Genomic DNA, 25,767 nt, shown 5'->3' with positions numbered 1-25,767 from the left:
CATGTCTGTGTCTTCCAAATGCCAATTTTGGCTAGAAGTCCTGTTTGAAATAAGAGGAATCACTCCAGCATTTTATCAAGATTTTTTCCAGTATTATTCCACTTTTATCATCTGTAACAATGAAATCACATGGTGGAGTGAAATATATGATTCCATGGAAAGAAATGTTGCTATGGATTGTCAAAGTGGCAAAAATAGACATGTCTGAGTATTCCAAATGCCACATTTGGCTAGAAGTCATATTTCAAATATGAGGAGTCACTCCGGTATTTTATCAGGAATTTTTCCAGTATTATTCCACTTTTATCATCTGTAACACTGAAATCAAATATTGGAATGTAATAATTGATTCCATGGTAAGAAATGTTGTTATGGATTGTGAAAGTTTTACAACTCTGCAAAATGGCACTAAAAGACATGACTGAGTCTTCCAACTGGCTATTAAGCCTACAAATACTATTTCAAGTATCAGGAATTATTCCAGTATTTTGTGCTACCCAATTTGAGGATTATTAGGTAGAAAAGCCCATTTCTACATTTTTGTTAGGATTCAAACCTACAATCTGTAAGTTACATCCAGACGTATGTGAATATTAAAAGTTTGCAAGTGAATTCATGCAATGACTCTGGTGGGACTCGAACCCACAACCTTTTAATAATTACAACATACTAGAAGTCCAATGCGCTATCCATTGCGCCACAGAGCCCCTGTTGGTAGTAATTTTCCTTTTGCTTTTACTGCTTGGAGAATAAAATATTGTAATAGATAATACAATCTTTGATGTAACAATTCTCTATATTTTAACACATACAGGTTGATGGCAGAAAAGTAGCAGACAAGATAGTGGTTGGTACCGAGTATGAGTTCAAAGCTTGTTATTACTGATTGACAGTTGGATTCTTGGTTGAGTAAGACACAGAAGAATGTCACAGACATATTTCTTCAATTATTATCGGTAACAATGGGTTCAAGTGGTGGATTGAATTTTTTTTTCCATTGTTACAAATTTCAAAAAGTTTGTCAGATATTCACAACCTGTCTGTCTAATGGCAAAAATAACCATGTCTGTGTCTTCCAAATGCCAATTTTGGCTAGAAGTCCTGTTTGAAATAAGAGGAATCACTCCAGCATTTTATCAAGATTTTTTCCAGTATTATTCCACTTTTATCATCTGTAACAATGAAATCACATGGTGGAGTGAAATATATGATTCCATGGAAAGAAATGTTGCTATGGATTGTCAAAGTGGCAAAAATAGACATGTCTGAGTATTCCAAATGCCACATTTGGCTAGAAGTCATATTTCAAATATGAGGAGTCACTCCGGTATTTTATCAGGAATTTTTCCAGTATTATTCCACTTTTATCATCTGTAACACTGAAATCAAATATTGGAATGTAATAATTGATTCCATGGTAAGAAATGTTGTTATGGATTGTGAAAGTTTTACAACTCTGCAAAATGGCACTAAAAGACATGACTGAGTCTTCCAACTGGCTATTAAGCCTACAAATACTATTTCAAGTATCAGGAATTATTCCAGTATTTTGTGCTACCCAATTTGAGGATTATTAGGTAGAAAAGCCCATTTCTACATTTTTGTTAGGATTCAAACCTACAATCTGTAAGTTACATCCAGACGTATGTGAATATTAAAAGTTTGCAAGTGAATTCATGCAATGACTCTGGTGGGACTTGAACCCACAACCTTTTAATAATTACAACATACTAGAAGTCCAATGTGCTATCCATTGCGCCACAGAGCCCCCTGTTGGTAGTAATTTTCCTTTTGCTTTTACTGCTTGGAGAATAAAATATTGTAATAGATAATACAATCTTTGATGTAACAATTCTCTATATTTTAACACATACAGGTTGATGGCAGAAAAGTAGCAGACAAGATAGTGGTTAGTACCAAGTAGGAGTTCAAAGCTTGTTATTACTGATTGACAGTTGGATTCTTGGTTGAGTGAGACACAGAAGAATGTCACAGACATATTTCTTCAATTATTATCGGTAACAATGGGTTCAAGTGGTGGATTGAATTTTTTTTTCCATTGTTACAAATTTCAAAAAGTTTGTCAGATATTCACAACCTGTCTGTCTAATGGCAAAAATAACCATGTCTGTGTCTTCCAAATGCCAATTTTGGCTAGAAGTCCTGTTTGAAATAAGAGGAATCACTCCAGCATTTTATCAAGATTTTTTCCAGTATTATTCCACTTTTATCATCTGTAACAATGAAATCACATGGTGGAGTGAAATATATGATTCCATGGAAAGAAATGTTGCTATGGATTGTCAAAGTGGCAAAAATAGACATGTCTGAGTATTCCAAATGCCACATTTGGCTAGAAGTCCTATTTCAAATATGAGGAGTCACTCCGGTATTTTATCAGGAATTTTTCCAGTATTATTCCACTTTTATCATCTATAACACTGAAATCAAATATTGGAATGTAATAATTGATTCCATGGTAAGAAATGTTGTTATGGATTGTGAAAGTTTTACAACTCTGCAAAATGGCACTAAAAGACATGACTGAGTCTTCCAACTGGCTATTAAGCCTACAAATACTATTTCAAGTATCAGGAATTATTCAAGTATTTTGTGCTACCCAATTTGAGAATTATTAGGTAGAAAAGCCCATTTCTACATTTTTGTTAGGATTCAAACCTACAATCTGTAAGTTACATCCAGATGTATGTGAATATTAAAAGTTTGCAAGTGAATTCACGCAATGACTCTGGTGGGACTCGAACCCACAACCTTTGAATAACTACAACATACTAGAAGTCCAATGCGCTATCCATTGCGCCACAGAGCCCCTGTTGGTAGTAATTTTCCTTTTGCTTTTACTGCTTGGAGAATAAAATATTGTAATAGATAATACAATCTTTGATGTAACAATTCTCTATATTTTAACACATACAGGTTGATGGCAGAAAAGTAGCAGACAAGATAGTGGTTAGTACCAAGTAGGAGTTCAAAGCTTGTTATTACTGATTGACAGTTGGATTCTTGGTTGAGTGAGACACAGAAGAATGTCACAGACATATTTCTTCAATTATTATCGGTAACAATGGGTTCAAGTGGTGGATTGAATTTTTTTTTCCATTGTTACAAATTTCTAAAAGTTTGTCAGATATTCACAACCTGTCTGTCTAATGGCAAAAATAACCATGTCTGTGTCTTCCAAATGCCAATTTTGGCTAGAAGTCCTGTTTGAAATAAGAGGAGTCACTCCAGCATTTTATCAATATTTTTTCCAGTATTATTCCACTTTTATCATCTGTAACAATGAAATCACATGGTGGAGTGAAATAATTGATTCCATGGAATGAATTGTTGCTATGGATTGTCAAAGTGGCAAAAATAGACATGTCTGAGTATTCTAAATGCCACATTTGGCTAGAAGTAATATTTCAAATATGAGGAGTCACTCCGGTATTTTATCAGGAATTTTTCCAGTATTATTCCACTTTTATCATCTGTAACATTGAAATCAAATATTGGAATGTAATAATTGATTCCATGGTAAGAAATGTTGTTATGGTTTGTGAAAGTTTTACAACTCTGCAAAATGGCACTAAAAGACATGACTGAGTCTTCCAACTGGCTATTAAGCCTACAAATACTCTTTCAAGTATCAGGAATTATTCCAGTATTTTGTGCTACCCAATTTGAGGATTATTAGGTAGAAAAGCCCATTTCTACATTTTTGTTAGGATTCAAACCTACAATCTGTAAGTTACATCCAGACGTATGTGAATATTAAAAGTTTGCAAGTGAATTCATGCAATGACTCTGGTGGGACTCGAACCCACAACCTTTGAATAACTACAACATACTAGAAGTCCAATGCGCTATCCATTGCGCCACAGAGCCCCTGTTGGTAGTAATTTTCCTTTTGCTTTTACTGCTTGGAGAATAAAATATTGTAATAGATAATACAATCTTTCATGTAACAATTCTCTATATTTTAACACATACAGGTTGATGGCAGAAAAGTAGCAGACAAGATAGTGGTTAGTACCAAGTAGGAGTTCAAAGCTTGTTATTACTGATTGACAGTTGGATTCTTGGTTGAGTGAGACACAGAAGAATGTCACAGACATATTTCTTCAATTATTATCGGTAACAATGGGTTCAAGTGGTGGATTGAATTTTTTTTTCCATTGTCACAAATTTCTAAAAGTTTGTCAGATATTTACAACCTGTCTGTCTAATGGCAAAAATAACCATGTCTGTGTCTTCCAAATGCCAATTTTGGCTGCAAGTCCTGTTTGAAATAAGAGGAGTCACTCCAGCATTTTATCAAGATTTTTTCCAGTATTATTCCACTTTTATCATCTGTAACAATGAAATCACATGGTGGAGTGAAATATATGATTCCATGGAAAGAAATGTTGCTATGGATTGTCAAAGTGGCAAAAATAGACATGTCTGAGTATTCCAAATGCCACATTTGGCTAGAAGTCCTATTTCAAATATGAGGAGTCACTCCGGTATTTTATCAGGAATTTTTCCAGTATTATTCCACTTTTATCATCTGTAACACTGAAATCAAATATTGGAATGTAATAATTGATTCCATGGTAAGAAATGTTGTTATGGATTGTGAAAGTTTTACAACTCTGCAAAATGGCACTAAAAGACATGACTGAGTCTTCCAACTGGCTATTAAGCCTACAAATACTCTTTCAAGTATCAGGAATTATTCAAGTATTTTGTGCTACCCAATTTGAGAATTATTAGGTAGAAAAGCCCATTTCTACATTTTTGTTAGGATTCAAACCTACAATCTGTAAGTTACATCCAGACGTATGTGAATATTAAAAGTTTGCAAGTGAATTCATGCAATGACTCTGGTGGGACTCGAACCCACAACCTTTGAATAACTACAACATACTAGAAGTCCAATGCGCTATCCATTGCGCCACAGAGCCCCTTTTGGTAGTAATTTTCCTTTTGCTTTTACTGCTTGGAGAATAAAATATTGTAATAGATAATACAATCTTTGATGTAACAATTCTCTATATTTTAACACATACAGGTTGATGGCAGAAAAGTAGCAGACAAGATAGTGGTTAGTACCAAGTAGGAGTTCAAAGCTTGTTATTACTGATTGACAGTTGGATTCTTGGTTGAGTGAGACACAGAAGAATGTCACAGACATATTTCTTCAATTATTATCGGTAACAATGGGTTCAAGTGGTGGATTGAATTTTTTTTTCCATTGTCACAAATTTCTAAAAGTTTGTCAGATATTCACAACCTGTCTGTCTAATGGCAAAAATAACCATGTCTGTGTCTTCCAAATGCCAATTTTGGCTAGAAGTCCTGTTTGAAATAAGAGGAGTCACTCCAGCATTTTATCAATATTTTTTCCAGTATTATTCCACTTTTATCATCTGTAACAATGAAATCACATGGTGGAGTGAAATAATTGATTCCATGGAATGAATTGTTGCTATGGATTGTCAAAGTGGCAAAAATAGACATGTCTGAGTATTCTAAATGCCACATTTGGCTAGAAGTAATATTTCAAATATGAGGAGTCACTCCGGTATTTTATCAGGAATTTTTCCAGTATTATTCCACTTTTATCATCTGTAACATTGAAATCAAATATTGGAATGTAATAATTGATTCCATGGTAAGAAATGTTGTTATGGTTTGTGAAAGTTTTACAACTCTGCAAAATGGCACTAAAAGACATGACTGAGTCTTCCAACTGGCTATTAAGCCTACAAATACTCTTTCAAGTATCAGGAATTATTCCAGTATTTTGTGCTACCCAATTTGAGGATTATTAGGTAGAAAAGCCCATTTCTACATTTTTGTTAGGATTCAAACCTACAATCTGTAAGTTACATCCAGACGTATGTGAATATTAAAAGTTTGCAAGTGAATTCATGCAATGACTCTGGTGGGACTCGAACCCACAACCTTTGAATAACTACAACATACTAGAAGTCCAATGCGCTATCCATTGCGCCACAGAGCCCCTGTTGGTAGTAATTTTCCTTTTGCTTTTACTGCTTGGAGAATAAAATATTGTAATAGATAATACAATCTTTCATGTAACAATTCTCTATATTTTAACACATACAGGTTGATGGCAGAAAAGTAGCAGACAAGATAGTGGTTAGTACCAAGTAGGAGTTCAAAGCTTGTTATTACTGATTGACAGTTGGATTCTTGGTTGAGTGAGACACAGAAGAATGTCACAGACATATTTCTTCAATTATTATCGGTAACAATGGGTTCAAGTGGTGGATTGAATTTTTTTTTCCATTGTCACAAATTTCTAAAAGTTTGTCAGATATTCACAACCTGTCTGTCTAATGGCAAAAATAACCATGTCTGTGTCTTCCAAATGCCAATTTTGGCTAGAAGTCCTGTTTGAAATAAGAGGAGTCACTCCAGCATTTTATCAATATTTTTTCCAGTATTATTCCACTTTTATCATCTGTAACAATGAAATCACATGGTGGAGTGAAATAATTGATTCCATGGAATGAATTGTTGCTATGGATTGTCAAAGTGGCAAAAATAGACATGTCTGAGTATTCTAAATGCCACATTTGGCTAGAAGTAATATTTCAAATATGAGGAGTCACTCCGGTATTTTATCAGGAATTTTTCCAGTATTATTCCACTTTTATCATCTGTAACATTGAAATCAAATATTGGAATGTAATAATTGATTCCATGGTAAGAAATGTTGTTATGGATTGTGAAAGTTTTACAACTCTGCAAAATGGCACTAAAAGACATGACTGAGTCTTCCAACTGGCTATTAAGCCTACAAATACTCTTTCAAGTATCAGGAATTATTCAAGTATTTTGTGCTACCCAATTTGAGAATTATTAGGTAGAAAAGCCCATTTCTACATTTTTGTTAGGATTCAAACCTACAATCTGTAAGTTACATCCAGACGTATGTGAATATTAAAAGTTTGCAAGTGAATTCATGCAATGACTCTGGTGGGACTCGAACCCACAACCTTTGAATAACTACAACATACTAGAAGTCCAATGCGCTATCCATTGCGCCACAGAGCCCCTGTTGGTAGTAATTTTCCTTTTGCTTTTACTGCTTGGAGAATAAAATATTGTAATAGATAATACAATCTTTGATGTAACAATTCTCTATATTTTAACACATACAGGTTGATGGCAGAAAAGTAGCAGACAAGATAGTGCTTAGTACCAAGTAGGAGTTCAAAGCTTGTTATTACTGATTGACAGTTGGATTCTTGGTTGAGTGAGACACAGAAGAATGTCACAGACATATTTCTTCAATTATTATCGGTAACAATGGGTTCAAGTGGTGGATTGAATTTTTTTTTCCATTGTCACAAATTTCTAAAAGTTTGTCAGATATTCACAACCTGTCTGTCTAATGGCAAAAATAACCATGTCTGTGTCTTCCAAATGCCAATTTTGGCTAGAAGTCCTGTTTGAAATAAGAGGAGTCACTCCAGCATTTTATCAATATTTTTTCCAGTATTATTCCACTTTTATCATCTGTAACAATGAAATCACATGGTGGAGTGAAATAATTGATTCCATGGAATGAATTGTTGCTATGGATTGTCAAAGTGGCAAAAATAGACATGTCTGAGTATTCTAAATGCCACATTTGGCTAGAAGTAATATTTCAAATATGAGGAGTCACTCCGGTATTTTATCAGGAATTTTTCCAGTATTATTCCACTTTTATCATCTGTAACATTGAAATCAAATATTGGAATGTAATAATTGATTCCATGGTAAGAAATGTTGTTATGGTTTGTGAAAGTTTTACAACTCTGCAAAATGGCACTAAAAGACATGACTGAGTCTTCCAACTGGCTATTAAGCCTACAAATACTCTTTCAAGTATCAGGAATTATTCCAGTATTTTGTGCTACCCAATTTGAGGATTATTAGGTAGAAAAGCCCATTTCTACATTTTTGTTAGGATTCAAACCTACAATCTGTAAGTTACATCCAGACGTATGTGAATATTAAAAGTTTGCAAGTGAATTCATGCAATGACTCTGGTGGGACTCAAACCCACAACCTTTGAATAACTACAACATACTAGAAGTCCAATGCGCTATCCATTGCACCACAGAGCCCCTGTTGGTAGTAATTTTCCTTTTGCTTTTACTGCTTGGAGAATAAAATATTGTAATAGATAATACAATCTTTCATGTAACAATTCTCTATATTTTAACACATACAGGTTGATGGCAGAAAAGTAGCAGACAAGATAGTGGTTAGTACCAAGTAGGAGTTCAAAGCTTGTTATTACTGATTGACAGTTGGATTCTTGGTTGAGTGAGACACAGAAGAATGTCACAGACATATTTCTTCAATTATTATCGGTAACAATGGGTTCAAGTGGTGGATTGAATTTTTTTTTCCATTGTCACAAATTTCAAAAAGTTTGTCAGATATTCACAACCTGTCTGTTTAATGGCAAAAATAACCATGTCCGTGTCTTCCAAATGCCAATTTTGGCTAGAAGTCCTGTTTGAAATAAGAGGAGTCACTCCAGCATTTTATCAAGATTTTTTCCAGTATTATTCCACTTTTATCATCTGTAACAATGAAATCACATGGTGGAGTGAAATATATGATTCCATGGAAAGAAATGTTGCTATGGATTGTCAAAGTGGCAAAAATAGACATGTCTGAGTATTCCAAATGCCACATTTGGCTAGAAGTCCTATTTCAAATATGAGGAGTCACTCCGGTATTTTATCAGGAATTTTTCCAGTATTATTCCACTTTTATCATCTGTAACACTGAAATCAAATATTGGAATGTAATAATTGATTCCATGGTAAGAAATGTTGTTATGGATTGTGAAAGTTTTACAACTCTGCAAAATGGCACTAAAAGACATGACTGAGTCTTCCAACTGGCTATTAAGCCTACAAATACTCTTTCAAGTATCAGGAATTATTCAAGTATTTTGTGCTACCCAATTTGAGAATTATTAGGTAGAAAAGCCCATTTCTACATTTTTGTTAGGATTCAAACTTTTACTGCTTGGAGAATAAAATATTGTAATAGATAATACAATCTTTCATGTAACAATTCTCTATATTTTAACACATACAGGTTGATGGCAGAAAAATAGCAGACAAGATAGTGGTTAGTACCAAGTAGGAGTTCAAAGCTTGTTATTACTGATTGACAGTTGGATTCTTGGTTGAGTGAGACACAGAAGAATGTCACAGACATATTTCTTCAATTATTATCGGTAACAATGGGTTCAAGTGGTGGATTGAATTTTTTTTTCCATTGTCACAAATTTCAAAAAGTTTGTCAGATATTCACAACCTGTCTGTTTAATGGCAAAAATAACCATGTCCGTGTCTTCCAAATGCCAATTTTGGCTAGAAGTCCTGTTTGAAATAAGAGGAGTCACTCCAGCATTTTATCAAGATTTTTTCCAGTATTATTCCACTTTTATCATCTGTAACAATGAAATCACATGGTGGAGTGAAATATATGATTCCATGGAAAGAAATGTTGCTATGGATTGTCAAAGTGGCAAAAATAGACATGTCTGAGTATTCCAAATGCCACATTTGGCTAGAAGTCCTATTTCAAATATGAGGAGTCACTCCGGTATTTTATCAGGAATTTTTCCAGTATTATTCCACTTTTATCATCTGTAACACTGAAATCAAATATTGGAATGTAATAATTGATTCCATGGTAAGAAATGTTGTTATGGATTGTGAAAGTTTTACAACTCTGCAAAATGGCACTAAAAGACATGACTGAGTCTTCCAACTGGCTATTAAGCCTACAAATACTATTTCAAGTATCAGGAATTATTCAAGTATTTTGTGCTACCCAATTTGAGAATTATTAGGTTGAAAAGCCCATTTCTACATTTTTGTTAGGATTCAAACCTACAATCTGTAAGTTACATCCAGACGTATGTGAATATTAAAAGTTTGCAAGTGAATTCATGCAATGACTCTGGTGGGACTCGAACCCACAACCTTTGAATAACTACAACAAACTAGAAGTCCAATGCGCTATCCATTGCGCCACAGAGCCCCCTGTTGGTAGTAATTTTCCTTTTGCTTTTACTGCTTGGAGAATAAAATATTGTAATAGATAATACAATCTTTCATGTAACAATTCTCTATATTTTAACACATACAGGTTGATGGCAGAAAAGTAGCAGACAAGATAGTGGTTAGTACCAAGTAGGAGTTCAAAGCTTGTTATTACTGATTGACAGTTGGATTCTTGGTTGAGTGAGACACAGAAGAATGTCACAGACATATTTCTTCAATTATTATCGGTAACAATGGGTTCAAGTGGTGGATTGAATTTTTTTTTCCATTGTCACAAATTTCTAAAAGTTTGTCAGATATTTACAACCTGTCTGTCTAATGGCAAAAATAACCATGTCTGTGTCTTCCAAATGCCAATTTTGGCTGCAAGTCCTGTTTGAAATAAGAGGAGTCACTCCAGCATTTTATCAAGATTTTTTCCAGTATTATTCCACTTTTATCATCTGTAACAATGAAATCACATGGTGGAGTGAAATATATGATTCCATGGAAAGAAATGTTGCTATGGATTGTCAAAGTGGCAAAAATAGACATGTCTGAGTATTCCAAATGCCACATTTGGCTAGAAGTCCTATTTCAAATATGAGGAGTCACTCCGGTATTTTATCAGGAATTTTTCCAGTATTATTCCACTTTTATCATCTGTAACACTGAAATCAAATATTGGAATGTAATAATTGATTCCATGGTAAGAAATGTTGTTATGGATTGTGAAAGTTTTACAACTCTGCAAAATGGCACTAAAAGACATGACTGAGTCTTCCAACTGGCTATTAAGCCTACAAATACTCTTTCAAGTATCAGGAATTATTCAAGTATTTTGTGCTACCCAATTTGAGAATTATTAGGTAGAAAAGCCCATTTCTACATTTTTGTTAGGATTCAAACCTACAATCTGTAAGTTACATCCAGACGTATGTGAATATTAAAAGTTTGCAAGTGAATTCATGCAATGACTCTGGTGGGACTCGAACCCACAACCTTTGAATAACTACAACATACTAGAAGTCCAATGCGCTATCCATTGCGCCACAGAGCCCCTGTTGGTAGTAATTTTCCTTTTGCTTTTACTGCTTGGAGAATAAAATATTGTAATAGATAATACAATCTTTGATGTAACAATTCTCTATATTTTAACACATACAGGTTGATGGCAGAAAAGTAGCAGACAAGATAGTGCTTAGTACCAAGTAGGAGTTCAAAGCTTGTTATTACTGATTGACAGTTGGATTCTTGGTTGAGTGAGACACAGAAGAATGTCACAGACATATTTCTTCAATTATTATCGGTAACAATGGGTTCAAGTGGTGGATTGAATTTTTTTTTCCATTGTCACAAATTTCTAAAAGTTTGTCAGATATTCACAACCTGTCTGTCTAATGGCAAAAATAACCATGTCTGTGTCTTCCAAATGCCAATTTTGGCTAGAAGTCCTGTTTGAAATAAGAGGAGTCACTCCAGCATTTTATCAATATTTTTTCCAGTATTATTCCACTTTTATCATCTGTAACAATGAAATCACATGGTGGAGTGAAATAATTGATTCCATGGAATGAATTGTTGCTATGGATTGTCAAAGTGGCAAAAATAGACATGTCTGAGTATTCTAAATGCCACATTTGGCTAGAAGTAATATTTCAAATATGAGGAGTCACTCCGGTATTTTATCAGGAATTTTTCCAGTATTATTCCACTTTTATCATCTGTAACATTGAAATCAAATATTGGAATGTAATAATTGATTCCATGGTAAGAAATGTTGTTATGGTTTGTGAAAGTTTTACAACTCTGCAAAATGGCACTAAAAGACATGACTGAGTCTTCCAACTGGCTATTAAGCCTACAAATACTCTTTCAAGTATCAGGAATTATTCCAGTATTTTGTGCTACCCAATTTGAGGATTATTAGGTAGAAAAGCCCATTTCTACATTTTTGTTAGGATTCAAACCTACAATCTGTAAGTTACATCCAGACGTATGTGAATATTAAAAGTTTGCAAGTGAATTCATGCAATGACTCTGGTGGGACTCGAACCCACAACCTTTGAATAACTACAACATACTAGAAGTCCAATGCGCTATCCATTGCGCCACAGAGCCCCTGTTGGTAGTAATTTTCCTTTTGCTTTTACTGCTTGGAGAATAAAATATTGTAATAGATAATACAATCTTTCATGTAACAATTCTCTATATTTTAACACATACAGGTTGATGGCAGAAAAGTAGCAGACAAGATAGTGGTTGGTACCAAGTAGGAGTTCAAAGCTTGTTATTACTGATTGACAGTTGGATTCTTGGTTGAGTGAGACACAGAAGAATGTCACAGACATATTTCTTCAATTATTATCGGTAACAATGGGTTCAAGTGGTGGATTGAATTTTTTTTTCCATTGTCACAAATTTCAAAAAGTTTGTCAGATATTCACAACCTGTCTGTTTAATGGCAAAAATAACCATGTCCGTGTCTTCCAAATGCCAATTTTGGCTAGAAGTCCTGTTTGAAATAAGAGGAGTCACTCCAGCATTTTATCAAGATTTTTTCCAGTATTATTCCACTTTTATCATCTGTAACAATGAAATCACATGGTGGAGTGAAATATATGATTCCATGGAAAGAAATGTTGCTATGGATTGTCAAAGTGGCAAAAATAGACATGTCTGAGTATTCCAAATGCCACATTTGGCTAGAAGTCCTATTTCAAATATGAGGAGTCACTCCGGTATTTTATCAGGAATTTTTCCAGTATTATTCCACTTTTATCATCTGTAACACTGAAATCAAATATTGGAATGTAATAATTGATTCCATGGTAAGAAATGTTGTTATGGATTGTGAAAGTTTTACAACTCTGCAAAATGGCACTAAAAGACATGACTGAGTCTTCCAACTGGCTATTAAGCCTACAAATACTCTTTCAAGTATCAGGAATTATTCAAGTATTTTGTGCTACCCAATTTGAGAATTATTAGGTAGAAAAGCCCATTTCTACATTTTTGTTAGGATTCAAACCTACAATCTGTAAGTTACATCCAGACGTATGTGAATATTAAAAGTTTGCAAGTGAATTCATGCAATGACTCTGGTGGGACTCGAACCCACAACCTTTGAATAACTACAACATACTAGAAGTCCAATGCGCTATCCATTGCGCCACAGAGCCCCTGTTGGTAGTAATTTTCCTTTTGCTTTTACTGCTTGGAGAATAAAATATTGTAATAGATAATACAATCTTTGATGTAACAATTCTCTATATTTTAACACATACAGGTTGATGGCAGAAAAGTAGCAGACAAGATAGTGCTTAGTACCAAGTAGGAGTTCAAAGCTTGTTATTACTGATTGACAGTTGGATTCTTGGTTGAGTGAGACACAGAAGAATGTCACAGACATATTTCTTCAATTATTATCGGTAACAATGGGTTCAAGTGGTGGATTGAATTTTTTTTTCCATTGTCACAAATTTCTAAAAGTTTGTCAGATATTCACAACCTGTCTGTCTAATGGCAAAAATAACCATGTCTGTGTCTTCCAAATGCCAATTTTGGCTAGAAGTCCTGTTTGAAATAAGAGGAGTCACTCCAGCATTTTATCAATATTTTTTCCAGTATTATTCCACTTTTATCATCTGTAACAATGAAATCACATGGTGGAGTGAAATAATTGATTCCATGGAATGAATTGTTGCTATGGATTGTCAAAGTGGCAAAAATAGACATGTCTGAGTATTCTAAATGCCACATTTGGCTAGAAGTAATATTTCAAATATGAGGAGTCACTCCGGTATTTTATCAGGAATTTTTCCAGTATTATTCCACTTTTATCATCTGTAACATTGAAATCAAATATTGGAATGTAATAATTGATTCCATGGTAAGAAATGTTGTTATGGTTTGTGAAAGTTTTACAACTCTGCAAAATGGCACTAAAAGACATGACTGAGTCTTCCAACTGGCTATTAAGCCTACAAATACTCTTTCAAGTATCAGGAATTATTCCAGTATTTTGTGCTACCCAATTTGAGGATTATTAGGTAGAAAAGCCCATTTCTACATTTTTGTTAGGATTCAAACCTACAATCTGTAAGTTACATCCAGACGTATGTGAATATTAAAAGTTTGCAAGTGAATTCATGCAATGACTCTGGTGGGACTCGAACCCACAACCTTTGAATAACTATGACATACTAGAAGTCCAATGCGCTATCCATTGCGCCACAGAGCCCCTGTTGGTAGTAATTTTCCTTTTGCTTTTACTGCTTGGAGAATAAAATATTGTAATAGATAATACAATCTTTCATGTAACAATTCTCTATATTTTAACACATACAGGTTGATGGCAGAAAAGTAGCAGACAAGATAGTGGTTAGTACCAAGTAGGAGTTCAAAGCTTGTTATTACTGATTGACAGTTGGATTCTTGGTTGAGTGAGACACAGAAGAATGTCACAGACATATTTCTTCAATTATTATCGGTAACAATGGGTTCAAGTGGTGGATTGAATTTTTTTTTCCATTGTCACAAATTTCAAAAAGTTTGTCAGATATTCACAACCTGTCTGTTTAATGGCAAAAATAACCATGTCCGTGTCTTCCAAATGCCAATTTTGGCTAGAAGTCCTGTTTGAAATAAGAGGAGTCACTCCAGCATTTTATCAAGATTTTTTCCAGTATTATTCCACTTTTATCATCTGTAACAATGAAATCACATGGTGGAGTGAAATATATGATTCCATGGAAAGAAATGTTGCTATGGATTGTCAAAGTGGCAAAAATAGACATGTCTGAGTATTCCAAATGCCACATTTGGCTAGAAGTCCTATTTCAAATATGAGGAGTCACTCCGGTATTTTATCAGGAATTTTTCCAGTATTATTCCACTTTTATCATCTGTAACACTGAAATCAAATATTGGAATGTAATAATTGATTCCATGGTAAGAAATGTTGTTATGGATTGTGAAAGTTTTACAACTCTGCAAAATGGCACTAAAAGACATGACTGAGTCTTCCAACTGGCTATTAAGCCTACAAATACTATTTCAAGTATCAGGAATTATTCAAGTATTTTGTGCTACCCAATTTGAGAATTATTAGGTAGAAAAGCCCATTTCTACATTTTTGTTAGGATTCAAACCTACAATCTGTAAGTTACATCCAGACGTATGTGAATATTAAAAGTTTGCAAGTGAATTCATGCAATGACTCTGGTGGGACTCGAACCCACAACCTTTGAATAACTACAACATACTAGAAGTCCAATGCGCTATCCATTGCGCCACAGAGCCCCCTGTTGGTAGTAATTTTCCTTTTGCTTTTACTGCTTGGAGAATAAAATATTGTAATAGATAATACAATCTTTCATGTAACAATTCTCTATATTTTAACACATACAGGTTGATGGCAGAAAAGTAGCAGACAAGATAGTGGTTAGTACCAAGTAGGAGTTCAAAGCTTGTTATTACTGATTGACAGTTGGATTCTTGGTTGAGTGAGACACAGAAGAATGTCACAGACATATTTCTTCAATTATTATCGGTAACAATGGGTTCAAGTGGTGGATTGAATTTTTTTTTCCATTGTCACAAATTTCTAAAAGTTTGTCAGATATTCACAACCTGTCTGTCTAATGGCAAAAATAACCATGTCTGTGTCTTCCAAATGCCAATTTTGGCTGCAAGTCCTGTTTGAAATAAGAGGAGTCACTCCAGCATTTTATCAAGATTTTTTCCAGTATTATTCCACTTTTATCATCTGTAACAATGAAATCACATGGTGGAGTGAAATATATGATTCCATGGAAAGAAATGTTGCTATGGATTGTCAAAGTGGCAAAAATAGACATGTCTGAGTATTCCAAATGCCACATTTGGCTAGAAGTCCTATTTCAAATATGAGGAGTCACTCCGGTATTTTATCAGGAATTTTTCCAGTATTATTCCACTTTTATCATCTGTAACACTGAAATCAAATATTGGAATGTAATAATTGATTCCATGGTAAGAAATGTTGTTATGGATTGTGAAAGTTTTACAACTCTGCAAAATGGCACTAAAAGACATGACTGAGTCTTCCAACTGGCTATTAAGCCTACAAATACTATTTCAAGTATCAGGAATTATTCAAGTATTTTGTGCTACCCAATTTGAGAATTATTAGGTAGAAAAGCCCATTTCTACATTTTTGTTAGGATTCAAACCTACAATCTGTAAGTTACATCCAGACGTATGTGAATATTAAAAGTTTGCAAGTGAATTCATGCAATGACTCTGGTGGGACTCGAACCCACAACCTTTGAATAACTACAACATACTAGAAGTCCAATGCGCTATCCATTGCGCCACAGAGCCCCCTGTTGGTAGTAATTTTCCTTTTGCTTTTACTGCTTGGAGAATAAAATATTGTAATAGATAATACAATCTTTCATGTAACAATTCTCTATATTTTAACACATACAGGTTGATGGCAGAAAAGTAGCAGACAAGATAGTGGTTAGTACCAAGTAGGAGTTCAAAGCTTGTTATTACTGATTGACAGTTGGATTCTTGGTTGAGTGAGACACAGAAGAATGTCACAGACATATTTCTTCAATTATTATCGGTAACAATGGGTTCAAGTGGTGGATTGAATTTTTTTTTCCATTGTCACAAATTTCTAAAAGTTTGTCAGATATTCACAACCTGTCTGTCTAATGGCAAAAATAACCATGTCTGTGTCTTCCAAATGCCAATTTTGGCTGCAAGTCCTGTTTGAAATAAGAGGAGTCACTCCAGCATTTTATCAAGATTTTTTCCAGTATTATTCCACTTTTATCATCTGTAACAATGAAATCACATGGTGGAGTGAAATATATGATTCCATGGAAAGAAATGTTGCTATGGATTGTCAAAGTGGCAAAAATAGACATGTCTGAGTATTCCAAATGCCACATTTGGCTAGAAGTCCTATTTCAAATATGAGGAGTCACTCCGGTATTTTATCAGGAATTTTTCCAGTATTATTCCACTTTTATCATCTGTAACACTGAAATCAAATATTGGAATGTAATAATTGATTCCATGGTAAGAAATGTTGTTATGGATTGTGAAAGTTTTACAACTCTGCAAAATGGCACTAAAAGACATGACTGAGTCTTCCAACTGGCTATTAAGCCTACAAATACTCTTTCAAGTATCAGGAATTATTCAAGTATTTTGTGCTACCCAATTTGAGAATTATTAGGTAGAAAAGCCCATTTCTACATTTTTGTTAGGATTCAAACCTACAATCTGTAAGTTACATCCAGACGTATGTGAATATTAAAAGTTTGCAAGTGAATTCATGCAATGACTCTGGTGGGACTCGAACCCACAACCTTTGAATAACTACAACATACTAGAAGTCCAATGCGCTATCCATTGCGCCACAGAGCCCCTGTTGGTAGTAATTTTCCTTTTGCTTTTACTGCTTGGAGAATAAAATATTGTAATAGATAATACAATCTTTGATGTAACAATTCTCTATATTTTAACACATACAGGTTGATGGCAGAAAAGTAGCAGACAAGATAGTGCTTAGTACCAAGTAGGAGTTCAAAGCTTGTTATTACTGATTGACAGTTGGATTCTTGGTTGAGTGAGACACAGAAGAATGTCACAGACATATTTCTTCAATTATTATCGGTAACAATGGGTTCAAGTGGTGGATTGAATTTTTTTTTCCATTGTCACAAATTTCTAAAAGTTTGTCAGATATTTACAACCTGTCTGTCTAATGGCAAAAATAACCATGTCTGTGTCTTCCAAATGCCAATTTTGGCTGCAAGTCCTGTTTGAAATAAGAGGAGTCACTCCAGCATTTTATCAAGATTTTTTCCAGTATTATTCCACTTTTATCATCTGTAACAATGAAATCACATGGTGGAGTGAAATATATGATTCCATGGAAAGAAATGTTGCTATGGATTGTCAAAGTGGCAAAAATAGACATGTCTGAGTATTCCAAATGCCACATTTGGCTAGAAGTCCTATTTCAAATATGAGGAGTCACTCCGGTATTTTATCAGGAATTTTTCCAGTATTATTCCACTTTTATCATCTGTAACACTGAAATCAAATATTGGAATGTAATAATTGATTCCATGGTAAGAAATGTTGTTATGGATTGTGAAAGTTTTACAACTCTGCAAAATGGCACTAAAAGACATGACTGAGTCTTCCAACTGGCTATTAATTATTATCGGTAACAATGGGTTCAAGTGGTGGATTGAATTTTTTTTTACATTGTCACAAATTTCTAAAAGTTTGTCAGATATTCACAACCTGTCTGTCTAATGGCAAAAATAACCATGTCTGTGTCTTCCAAATGCCAATTTTGGCTACAAGTCCTGTTTGAAATAAGAGGAGTCACTCCAGCATTTTATCAAGATTTTTTCCAGTATTATTCCACTTTTATCATCTGTAACAATGAAATCACATGGTGGAGTGAAATATATGATTCCATGGAAAGAAATGTTGCTATGGATTGTCAAAGTGGCAAAAATAGACATGTCTGAGTATTCCAAATGCCACATTTGGCTAGAAGTCCTATTTCAAATATGAGGAGTCACTCCGGTATTTTATCAGGAATTTTTCCAGTATTATTCCACTTTTATCATCTGTAACACTGAAATCAAATATTGGAATGTAATAATTGATTCCATGGTAAGAAATGTTGTTATGGATTGTGAAAGTTTTACAACTCTGCAAAATGGCACTAAAAGACATGACTGAGTCTTCCAACTGGCTATTAAGCCTACAAATACTCTTTCAAGAATCAGGAATTATTCCAGTATTTTGTGCTACCCAATTTGAGGATTATTAGGCACTAAAAGACATGACTGAGTCTTCCAACTGGCTATTAAGCCTACAAATACTCTTTCAAGAATCAGGAATTATTCCAGTATTTTGTGCTACCCAATTTGAGGATTATTAGGTAGAAAAGCCCATTTCTACATTTTTGTTAGGATTCAAACCTACAATCTGTAAGTTACATCCAGACGTATGTGAATATTAAAAGTTTGCATGGGAATTGATGCAATGACTCTAGTGGGACTCGAACCCACAACCTTTGAATAACTACAACATACTAGAAGTCCAATGCGCTATCCATTGCGCCACAGAGCCCCTGTTGGTAGTAATTTTCCTTTTGCTTTTACTGCTTGGAGAATAAAATATTGTAATAGATAATACAATCTTTGATGTAACAATTCTCTATATTTTAACACATACAGGTTGATGGCAGAAAAGTAGCAGACAAGATAGTGGTTAGTACCAAGTAGGAGTTCAAAGCTTGTTATTACTGATTGACAGTTGGATTCTTGGTTGAGTGAGACACAGAAGAATGTCACAGACATATTTCTTCAATTATTATCGGTAACAATGGGTTCAAGTGGTGGATTGAATTTTTTTTTCCATTGTCACAAATTTCTAAAAGTTTGTCAGATATTCACAACCTGTCTGTCTAATGGCAAAAATAACCATGTCTGTGTCTTCCAAATGCCAATTTTGGCTAGAAGTCCTGTTTGAAATAAGAGGAGTCACTCCAGCATTTTATCAATATTTTTTCCAGTATTATTCCACTTTTATCATCTGTAACAATGAAATCACATGGTGGAGTGAAATAATTGATTCCATGGAATGAATTGTTGCTATGGATTGTCAAAGTGGCAAAAATAGACATGTCTGAGTATTCTAAATGCCACATTTGGCTAGAAGTCCTATTTCAAATATGAGGAGTCACTCCGGTATTTTATCAGGAATTTTTCCAGTATTATTCCACTTTTATCATCTGTAACATTGAAATCAAATATTGGAATGTAATAATTGATTCCATGGTAAGAAATGTTGTTATGGATTGTGAAAGTTTTACAACTCTGCAAAATGGCACTAAAAGACATGACTGAGTCTTCCAACTGGCTATTAAGCCTACAAATACTCTTTCAAGTATCAGGAATTATTCCAGTATTTTGTGCTACCCAATTTGAGGATTATTAGGTAGAAAAGCCCATTTCTACATTTTTGTTAGGATTCAAACCTACAATCTGTAAGTTACATCCAGACGTATGTGAATATTAAAAGTTTGCAAGTGAATTCATGCAATGACTCTGGTGGGACTCGAACCCACAACCTTGGAATAACTACAACATACTAGAAGTCCAATGCGCTATCCATTGCGCCACAGAGCCCCTGTTGGTAGTAATTTTCCTTTTGCTTTTACTGCTTGGAGAATAAAATATTGTAATAGATAATACAATCTTTCATGTAACAATTCTCTATATTTTAACACATACAGGTTGATGGCAGAAAAGTAGCAGACAAGATAGTGGTTAGTACCAAGTAGGAGTTCAAAGCTTGTTATTACTGATTGACAGTTGGATTCTTGGTTGAGTGAGACACAGAAGAATGTCACAGACATATTTCTTCAATTATTATCGGTAACAATGGGTTCAAGTGGTGGATTGAATTTTTTTTTCCATTGTCACAAATTTCTAAAAGTTTGTCAGATATTCACAACCTGTCTGTCTAATGGCAAAAATAACCATGTCTGTGTCTTCCAAATGCCAATTTTGGCTGCAAGTCCTGTTTGAAATAAGAGGAGTCACTCCAGCATTTTATCAAGATTTTTTCCAGTATTATTCCACTTTTATCATCTGTAACAATGAAATCACATGGTGGAGTGAAATATATGATTCCATGGAAAGAAATGTTGCTATGGATTGTCAAAGTGGCAAAAATAGACATGTCTGAGTATTCCAAATGCCACATTTGGCTAGAAGTCCTATTTCAAATATGAGGAGTCACTCCGGTATTTTATCAGGAATTTTTCCAGTATTATTCCACTTTTATCATCTGTAACACTGAAATCAAATATTGGAATGTAATAATTGATTCCATGGTAAGAAATGTTGTTATGGATTGTGAAAGTTTTACAACTCTGCAAAATGGCACTAAAAGACATGACTGAGTCTTCCAACTGGCTATTAAGCCTACAAATACTCTTTCAAGTATCAGGAATTATTCAAGTATTTTGTGCTACCCAATTTGAGAATTATTAGGTAGAAAAGCCCATTTCTACATTTTTGTTAGGATTCAAACCTACAATCTGTAAGTTACATCCAGACGTATGTGAATATTAAAAGTTTGCAAGTGAATTCATGCAATGACTCTGGTGGGACTCGAACCCACAACCTTTGAATAACTACAACATACTAGAAGTCCAATGCGCTATCCATTGCGCCACAGAGCCCCTGTTGGTAGTAATTTTCCTTTTGCTTTTACTGCTTGGAGAATAAAATATTGTAATAGATAATACAATCTTTGATGTAACAATTCTCTATATTTTAACACATACAGGTTGATGGCAGAAAAGTAGCAGACAAGATAGTGCTTAGTACCAAGTAGGAGTTCAAAGCTTGTTATTACTGATTGACAGTTGGATTCTTGGTTGAGTGAGACACAGAAGAATGTCACAGACATATTTCTTCAATTATTATCGGTAACAATGGGTTCAAGTGGTGGATTGAATTTTTTTTTCCATTGTCACAAATTTCTAAAAGTTTGTCAGATATTTACAACCTGTCTGTCTAATGGCAAAAATAACCATGTCTGTGTCTTCCAAATGCCAATTTTGGCTGCAAGTCCTGTTTGAAATAAGAGGAGTCACTCCAGCATTTTATCAAGATTTTTTCCAGTATTATTCCACTTTTATCATCTGTAACAATGAAATCACATGGTGGAGTGAAATATATGATTCCATGGAAAGAAATGTTGCTATGGATTGTCAAAGTGGCAAAAATAGACATGTCTGAGTATTCCAAATGCCACATTTGGCTAGAAGTCCTATTTCAAATATGAGGAGTCACTCCGGTATTTTATCAGGAATTTTTCCAGTATTATTCCACTTTTATCATCTGTAACACTGAAATCAAATATTGGAATGTAATAATTGATTCCATGGTAAGAAATGTTGTTATGGATTGTGAAAGTTTTACAACTCTGCAAAATGGCACTAAAAGACATGACTGAGTCTTCCAACTGGCTATTAATTATTATCGGTAACAATGGGTTCAAGTGGTGGATTGAATTTTTTTTTACATTGTCACAAATTTCTAAAAGTTTGTCAGATATTCACAACCTGTCTGTCTAATGGCAAAAATAACCATGTCTGTGTCTTCCAAATGCCAATTTTGGCTACAAGTCCTGTTTGAAATAAGAGGAGTCACTCCAGCATTTTATCAAGATTTTTTCCAGTATTATTCCACTTTTATCATCTGTAACAATGAAATCACATGGTGGAGTGAAATATATGATTCCATGGAAAGAAATGTTGCTATGGATTGTCAAAGTGGCAAAAATAGACATGTCTGAGTATTCCAAATGCCACATTTGGCTAGAAGTCCTATTTCAAATATGAGGAGTCACTCCGGTATTTTATCAGGAATTTTTCCAGTATTATTCCACTTTTATCATCTGTAACACTGAAATCAAATATTGGAATGTAATAATTGATTCCATGGTAAGAAATGTTGTTATGGATTGTGAAAGTTTTACAACTCTGCAAAATGGCACTAAAAGACATGACTGAGTCTTCCAACTGGCTATTAAGCCTACAAATACTCTTTCAAGAATCAGGAATTATTCCAGTATTTTGTGCTACCCAATTTGAGGATTATTAGGCACTAAAAGACATGACTGAGTCTTCCAACTGGCTATTAAGCCTACAAATACTCTTTCAAGAATCAGGAATTATTCCAGTATTTTGTGCTACCCAATTTGAGGATTATTAGGTAGAAAAGCCCATTTCTACATTTTTGTTAGGATTCAAACCTACAATCTGTAAGTTACATCCAGACGTATGTGAATATTAAAAGTTTGCATGGGAATTGATGCAATGACTCTAGTGGGACTCGAACCCACAACCTTTGAATAACTACAACATACTAGAAGTCCAATGCGCTATCCATTGCGCCACAGAGCCCCTGTTGGTAGTAATTTTCCTTTTGCTTTTACTGCTTGGAGAATAAAATATTGTAATAGATAATACAATCTTTGATGTAACAATTCTCTATATTTTAACACATACAGGTTGATGGCAGAAAAGTAGCAGACAAGATAGTGGTTAGTACCAAGTAGGAGTTCAAAGCTTGTTATTACTGATTGACAGTTGGATTCTTGGTTGAGTGAGACACAGAAGAATGTCACAGACATATTTCTTCAATTATTATCGGTAACAATGGGTTCAAGTGGTGGATTGAATTTTTTTTTCCATTGTCACAAATTTCTAAAAGTTTGTCAGATATTCACAACCTGTCTGTCTAATGGCAAAAATAACCATGTCTGTGTCTTCCAAATGCCAATTTTGGCTAGAAGTCCTGTTTGAAATAAGAGGAGTCACTCCAGCATTTTATCAATATTTTTTCCAGTATTATTCCACTTTTATCATCTGTAACAATGAAATCACATGGTGGAGTGAAATAATTGATTCCATGGAATGAATTGTTGCTATGGATTGTCAAAGTGGCAAAAATAGACATGTCTGAGTATTCTAAATGCCACATTTGGCTAGAAGTCCTATTTCAAATATGAGGAGTCACTCCGGTATTTTATCAGGAATTTTTCCAGTATTATTCCACTTTTATCATCTGTAACATTGAAATCAAATATTGGAATGTAATAATTGATTCCATGGTAAGAAATGTTGTTATGGATTGTGAAAGTTTTACAACTCTGCAAAATGGCACTAAAAGACATGACTGAGTCTTCCAACTGGCTATTAAGCCTACAAATACTCTTTCAAGTATCAGGAATTATTCCAGTATTTTGTGCTACCCAATTTGAGGATTATTAGGTAGAAAAGCCCATTTCTACATTTTTGTTAGGATTCAAACCTACAATCTGTAAGTTACATCCAGACGTATGTGAATATTAAAAGTTTGCAAGTGAATTCATGCAATGACTCTGGTGGGACTCAAACCCACAACCTTTGAATAACTACAACATACTAGAAGTCCAATGCGCTATCCATTGCGCCACAGAGCCCCTGTTGGTAGTAATTTTCCTTTTTCCTTTTACTGCTTGGAGAATAAAATATTGTAATAGATAATACAATCTTTGATGTAACAATTCTCTATATTTTAACACATACAGGTTGATGGCAGAAAAGTAGCAGACAAGATAGTGGTTAGTACCAAGTAGGAGTTCAAAGCTTGTTATTACTGATTGACAGTTGGATTCTTGGTTGAGTGAGACACAGAAGACTGTCACAGACATATTTCTTCAATTATTATCGGTAACAATGGGTTCAAGTGGTGGATTGAATTTTTTTTTCCATTGTCACAAATTTCTAAAAGTTTGTCAGATATTCACAACCTGTCTGTCTAATGGCAAAAATAACCATGTCTGTGTCTTCCAAATGCCAATTTTGGCTACAAGTCCTGTTTGAAATAAGAGGAGTCACTCCAGCATTTTATCAATATTTTTTCCAGTATTATTCCACTTTTATCATCTGTAACAATGAAATCACATGGTGGAGTGAAATATATGATTCCATGGAAAGAAATGTTGCTATGGATTGTCAAAGTGGCAAAAATAGACATGTCTGAGTATTCTAAATGCCACATTTGGCTAGAAGTCCTATTTCAAATATGAGGAGTCACTCTGGTATTTTATCAGGAATTTTTCCAGTATTATTCCACTTTTATCATCTGTAACATTGAAATCAAATATTGGAATGTAATAATTGATTCCATGGTAAGAAATGTTGTTATGGATTGTAAAAGTTTTACAACTCTGCAAAATGGCACTAAAAGACATGACTGAGTCTTCCAACTGGCTATTAAGCCTACAAATACTCTTTCAAGAATCAGGAATTATTCCAGTATTTTGTGCTACCCAATTTGAGGATTATTAGGTAGAAAAGCCCATTTCTACATTTTTGTTAGGATTCAAACCTACAATCTGTAAGTTACATCCAGACGTATGTGAATATTAAAAGTTTGCATGGGAATTGATGCAATGACTCTGGTGGGACTCGAACCCACAACCTTTGAATAACTACAACATACTAGAAGTCCAATGCGCTATCCATTGCGCCACAGAGCCCCTGTTGGTAGTAATTTTCCTTTTGCTTTTACTGCTTGGAGAATAAAATATTGTAATAGATAATACAATCTTTGATGTAACAATTCTCTATATTTTAACACATACAGGTTGATGGCAGAAAAGTAGCAGACAAGATAGTGGTTAGTACCAAGTAGGAGTTCAAAGCTTGTTATTACTGATTGACAGTTGGATTCTTGGTTGAGTGAGACACAGAAGAATGTCACAGACATATTTCTTCAATTATTATCGGTAACAATGGGTTCAAGTGGTGGATTGAATTTTTTTTTCCATTGTTACAAATTTCAAAAAGTTTGTCAGATATTCACAACCTGTCTGTCTAATGGCAAAAATAACCATGTCTGTGTCTTCCAAATGCCAATTTTGGCTAGAAGTCCTGTTTGAAATAAGAGGAGTCACTCCAGCATTTTATCAATATTTTTTCCAGTATTATTCCACTTTTATCATCTGTAACAATGAAATCACATGGTGGAGTGAAATAATTGATTCCATGGAATGAATTGTTGCTATGGATTGTCAAAGTGGCAAAAAT

General features: G+C 34.3%; 22 non-coding genes across 22 annotated transcripts; all 22 read right to left on the bottom strand.

Annotated features, from left to right (window-relative positions):
* Nucleotides 1–621: 621 nt before the first annotated feature.
* TRNAR-UCU (transfer RNA arginine (anticodon UCU)) lies at nt 622–707 on the bottom strand. The gene is given in 2 exon segments: nt 622–657; nt 671–707. It is a non-coding gene; the product is annotated as a tRNA-Arg (tRNA).
* Nucleotides 708–1,682: 975 nt separating this feature from the next.
* Nucleotides 1,683–1,768, bottom strand: TRNAR-UCU (transfer RNA arginine (anticodon UCU)). The gene is given in 2 exon segments: nt 1,683–1,718; nt 1,732–1,768. It is a non-coding gene; the product is annotated as a tRNA-Arg (tRNA).
* Nucleotides 1,769–2,744: 976 nt separating this feature from the next.
* Nucleotides 2,745–2,830, bottom strand: TRNAR-UCU (transfer RNA arginine (anticodon UCU)). Its single transcript is given in 2 exon segments — nt 2,745–2,780; nt 2,794–2,830. It is a non-coding gene; the product is annotated as a tRNA-Arg (tRNA).
* Nucleotides 2,831–3,805: 975 nt separating this feature from the next.
* On the bottom strand, nt 3,806–3,891 carry TRNAR-UCU (transfer RNA arginine (anticodon UCU)). Its single transcript is given in 2 exon segments — nt 3,806–3,841; nt 3,855–3,891. It is a non-coding gene; the product is annotated as a tRNA-Arg (tRNA).
* A 975-nt stretch (nt 3,892–4,866) lies between these two features.
* On the bottom strand, nt 4,867–4,952 carry TRNAR-UCU (transfer RNA arginine (anticodon UCU)). The gene is given in 2 exon segments: nt 4,867–4,902; nt 4,916–4,952. It is a non-coding gene; the product is annotated as a tRNA-Arg (tRNA).
* Nucleotides 4,953–5,927: 975 nt separating this feature from the next.
* On the bottom strand, nt 5,928–6,013 carry TRNAR-UCU (transfer RNA arginine (anticodon UCU)). The gene is given in 2 exon segments: nt 5,928–5,963; nt 5,977–6,013. It is a non-coding gene; the product is annotated as a tRNA-Arg (tRNA).
* A 975-nt stretch (nt 6,014–6,988) lies between these two features.
* Nucleotides 6,989–7,074, bottom strand: TRNAR-UCU (transfer RNA arginine (anticodon UCU)). The gene is given in 2 exon segments: nt 6,989–7,024; nt 7,038–7,074. It is a non-coding gene; the product is annotated as a tRNA-Arg (tRNA).
* Nucleotides 7,075–8,049: 975 nt separating this feature from the next.
* Nucleotides 8,050–8,135, bottom strand: TRNAR-UCU (transfer RNA arginine (anticodon UCU)). The gene is given in 2 exon segments: nt 8,050–8,085; nt 8,099–8,135. It is a non-coding gene; the product is annotated as a tRNA-Arg (tRNA).
* Nucleotides 8,136–9,994: 1,859 nt separating this feature from the next.
* TRNAR-UCU (transfer RNA arginine (anticodon UCU)) lies at nt 9,995–10,080 on the bottom strand. Its single transcript is given in 2 exon segments — nt 9,995–10,030; nt 10,044–10,080. It is a non-coding gene; the product is annotated as a tRNA-Arg (tRNA).
* Nucleotides 10,081–11,056: 976 nt separating this feature from the next.
* On the bottom strand, nt 11,057–11,142 carry TRNAR-UCU (transfer RNA arginine (anticodon UCU)). The gene is given in 2 exon segments: nt 11,057–11,092; nt 11,106–11,142. It is a non-coding gene; the product is annotated as a tRNA-Arg (tRNA).
* A 975-nt stretch (nt 11,143–12,117) lies between these two features.
* On the bottom strand, nt 12,118–12,203 carry TRNAR-UCU (transfer RNA arginine (anticodon UCU)). The gene is given in 2 exon segments: nt 12,118–12,153; nt 12,167–12,203. It is a non-coding gene; the product is annotated as a tRNA-Arg (tRNA).
* Nucleotides 12,204–13,178: 975 nt separating this feature from the next.
* Nucleotides 13,179–13,264, bottom strand: TRNAR-UCU (transfer RNA arginine (anticodon UCU)). The gene is given in 2 exon segments: nt 13,179–13,214; nt 13,228–13,264. It is a non-coding gene; the product is annotated as a tRNA-Arg (tRNA).
* A 975-nt stretch (nt 13,265–14,239) lies between these two features.
* On the bottom strand, nt 14,240–14,325 carry TRNAR-UCU (transfer RNA arginine (anticodon UCU)). Its single transcript is given in 2 exon segments — nt 14,240–14,275; nt 14,289–14,325. It is a non-coding gene; the product is annotated as a tRNA-Arg (tRNA).
* Nucleotides 14,326–15,300: 975 nt separating this feature from the next.
* On the bottom strand, nt 15,301–15,386 carry TRNAR-UCU (transfer RNA arginine (anticodon UCU)). The gene is given in 2 exon segments: nt 15,301–15,336; nt 15,350–15,386. It is a non-coding gene; the product is annotated as a tRNA-Arg (tRNA).
* Nucleotides 15,387–16,362: 976 nt separating this feature from the next.
* On the bottom strand, nt 16,363–16,448 carry TRNAR-UCU (transfer RNA arginine (anticodon UCU)). Its single transcript is given in 2 exon segments — nt 16,363–16,398; nt 16,412–16,448. It is a non-coding gene; the product is annotated as a tRNA-Arg (tRNA).
* A 976-nt stretch (nt 16,449–17,424) lies between these two features.
* On the bottom strand, nt 17,425–17,510 carry TRNAR-UCU (transfer RNA arginine (anticodon UCU)). Its single transcript is given in 2 exon segments — nt 17,425–17,460; nt 17,474–17,510. It is a non-coding gene; the product is annotated as a tRNA-Arg (tRNA).
* Nucleotides 17,511–19,155: 1,645 nt separating this feature from the next.
* On the bottom strand, nt 19,156–19,241 carry TRNAR-UCU (transfer RNA arginine (anticodon UCU)). Its single transcript is given in 2 exon segments — nt 19,156–19,191; nt 19,205–19,241. It is a non-coding gene; the product is annotated as a tRNA-Arg (tRNA).
* Nucleotides 19,242–20,216: 975 nt separating this feature from the next.
* Nucleotides 20,217–20,302, bottom strand: TRNAR-UCU (transfer RNA arginine (anticodon UCU)). Its single transcript is given in 2 exon segments — nt 20,217–20,251; nt 20,266–20,302. It is a non-coding gene; the product is annotated as a tRNA-Arg (tRNA).
* Nucleotides 20,303–21,277: 975 nt separating this feature from the next.
* Nucleotides 21,278–21,363, bottom strand: TRNAR-UCU (transfer RNA arginine (anticodon UCU)). The gene is given in 2 exon segments: nt 21,278–21,313; nt 21,327–21,363. It is a non-coding gene; the product is annotated as a tRNA-Arg (tRNA).
* A 1,645-nt stretch (nt 21,364–23,008) lies between these two features.
* Nucleotides 23,009–23,094, bottom strand: TRNAR-UCU (transfer RNA arginine (anticodon UCU)). Its single transcript is given in 2 exon segments — nt 23,009–23,044; nt 23,058–23,094. It is a non-coding gene; the product is annotated as a tRNA-Arg (tRNA).
* A 975-nt stretch (nt 23,095–24,069) lies between these two features.
* On the bottom strand, nt 24,070–24,155 carry TRNAR-UCU (transfer RNA arginine (anticodon UCU)). The gene is given in 2 exon segments: nt 24,070–24,105; nt 24,119–24,155. It is a non-coding gene; the product is annotated as a tRNA-Arg (tRNA).
* Nucleotides 24,156–25,131: 976 nt separating this feature from the next.
* On the bottom strand, nt 25,132–25,217 carry TRNAR-UCU (transfer RNA arginine (anticodon UCU)). The gene is given in 2 exon segments: nt 25,132–25,167; nt 25,181–25,217. It is a non-coding gene; the product is annotated as a tRNA-Arg (tRNA).
* Nucleotides 25,218–25,767: the final 550 nt, after the last annotated feature.

The sequence above is a fragment of the Mixophyes fleayi genome, chromosome 3 (genome assembly GCF_038048845.1).
Source record: "Mixophyes fleayi isolate aMixFle1 chromosome 3, aMixFle1.hap1, whole genome shotgun sequence".
NCBI lineage: Eukaryota > Metazoa > Chordata > Amphibia > Anura > Limnodynastidae > Mixophyes > Mixophyes fleayi.
Note: the sequence above shows the minus strand (reverse complement) of the source record. Positions and strands in the feature narration are given on the sequence as shown.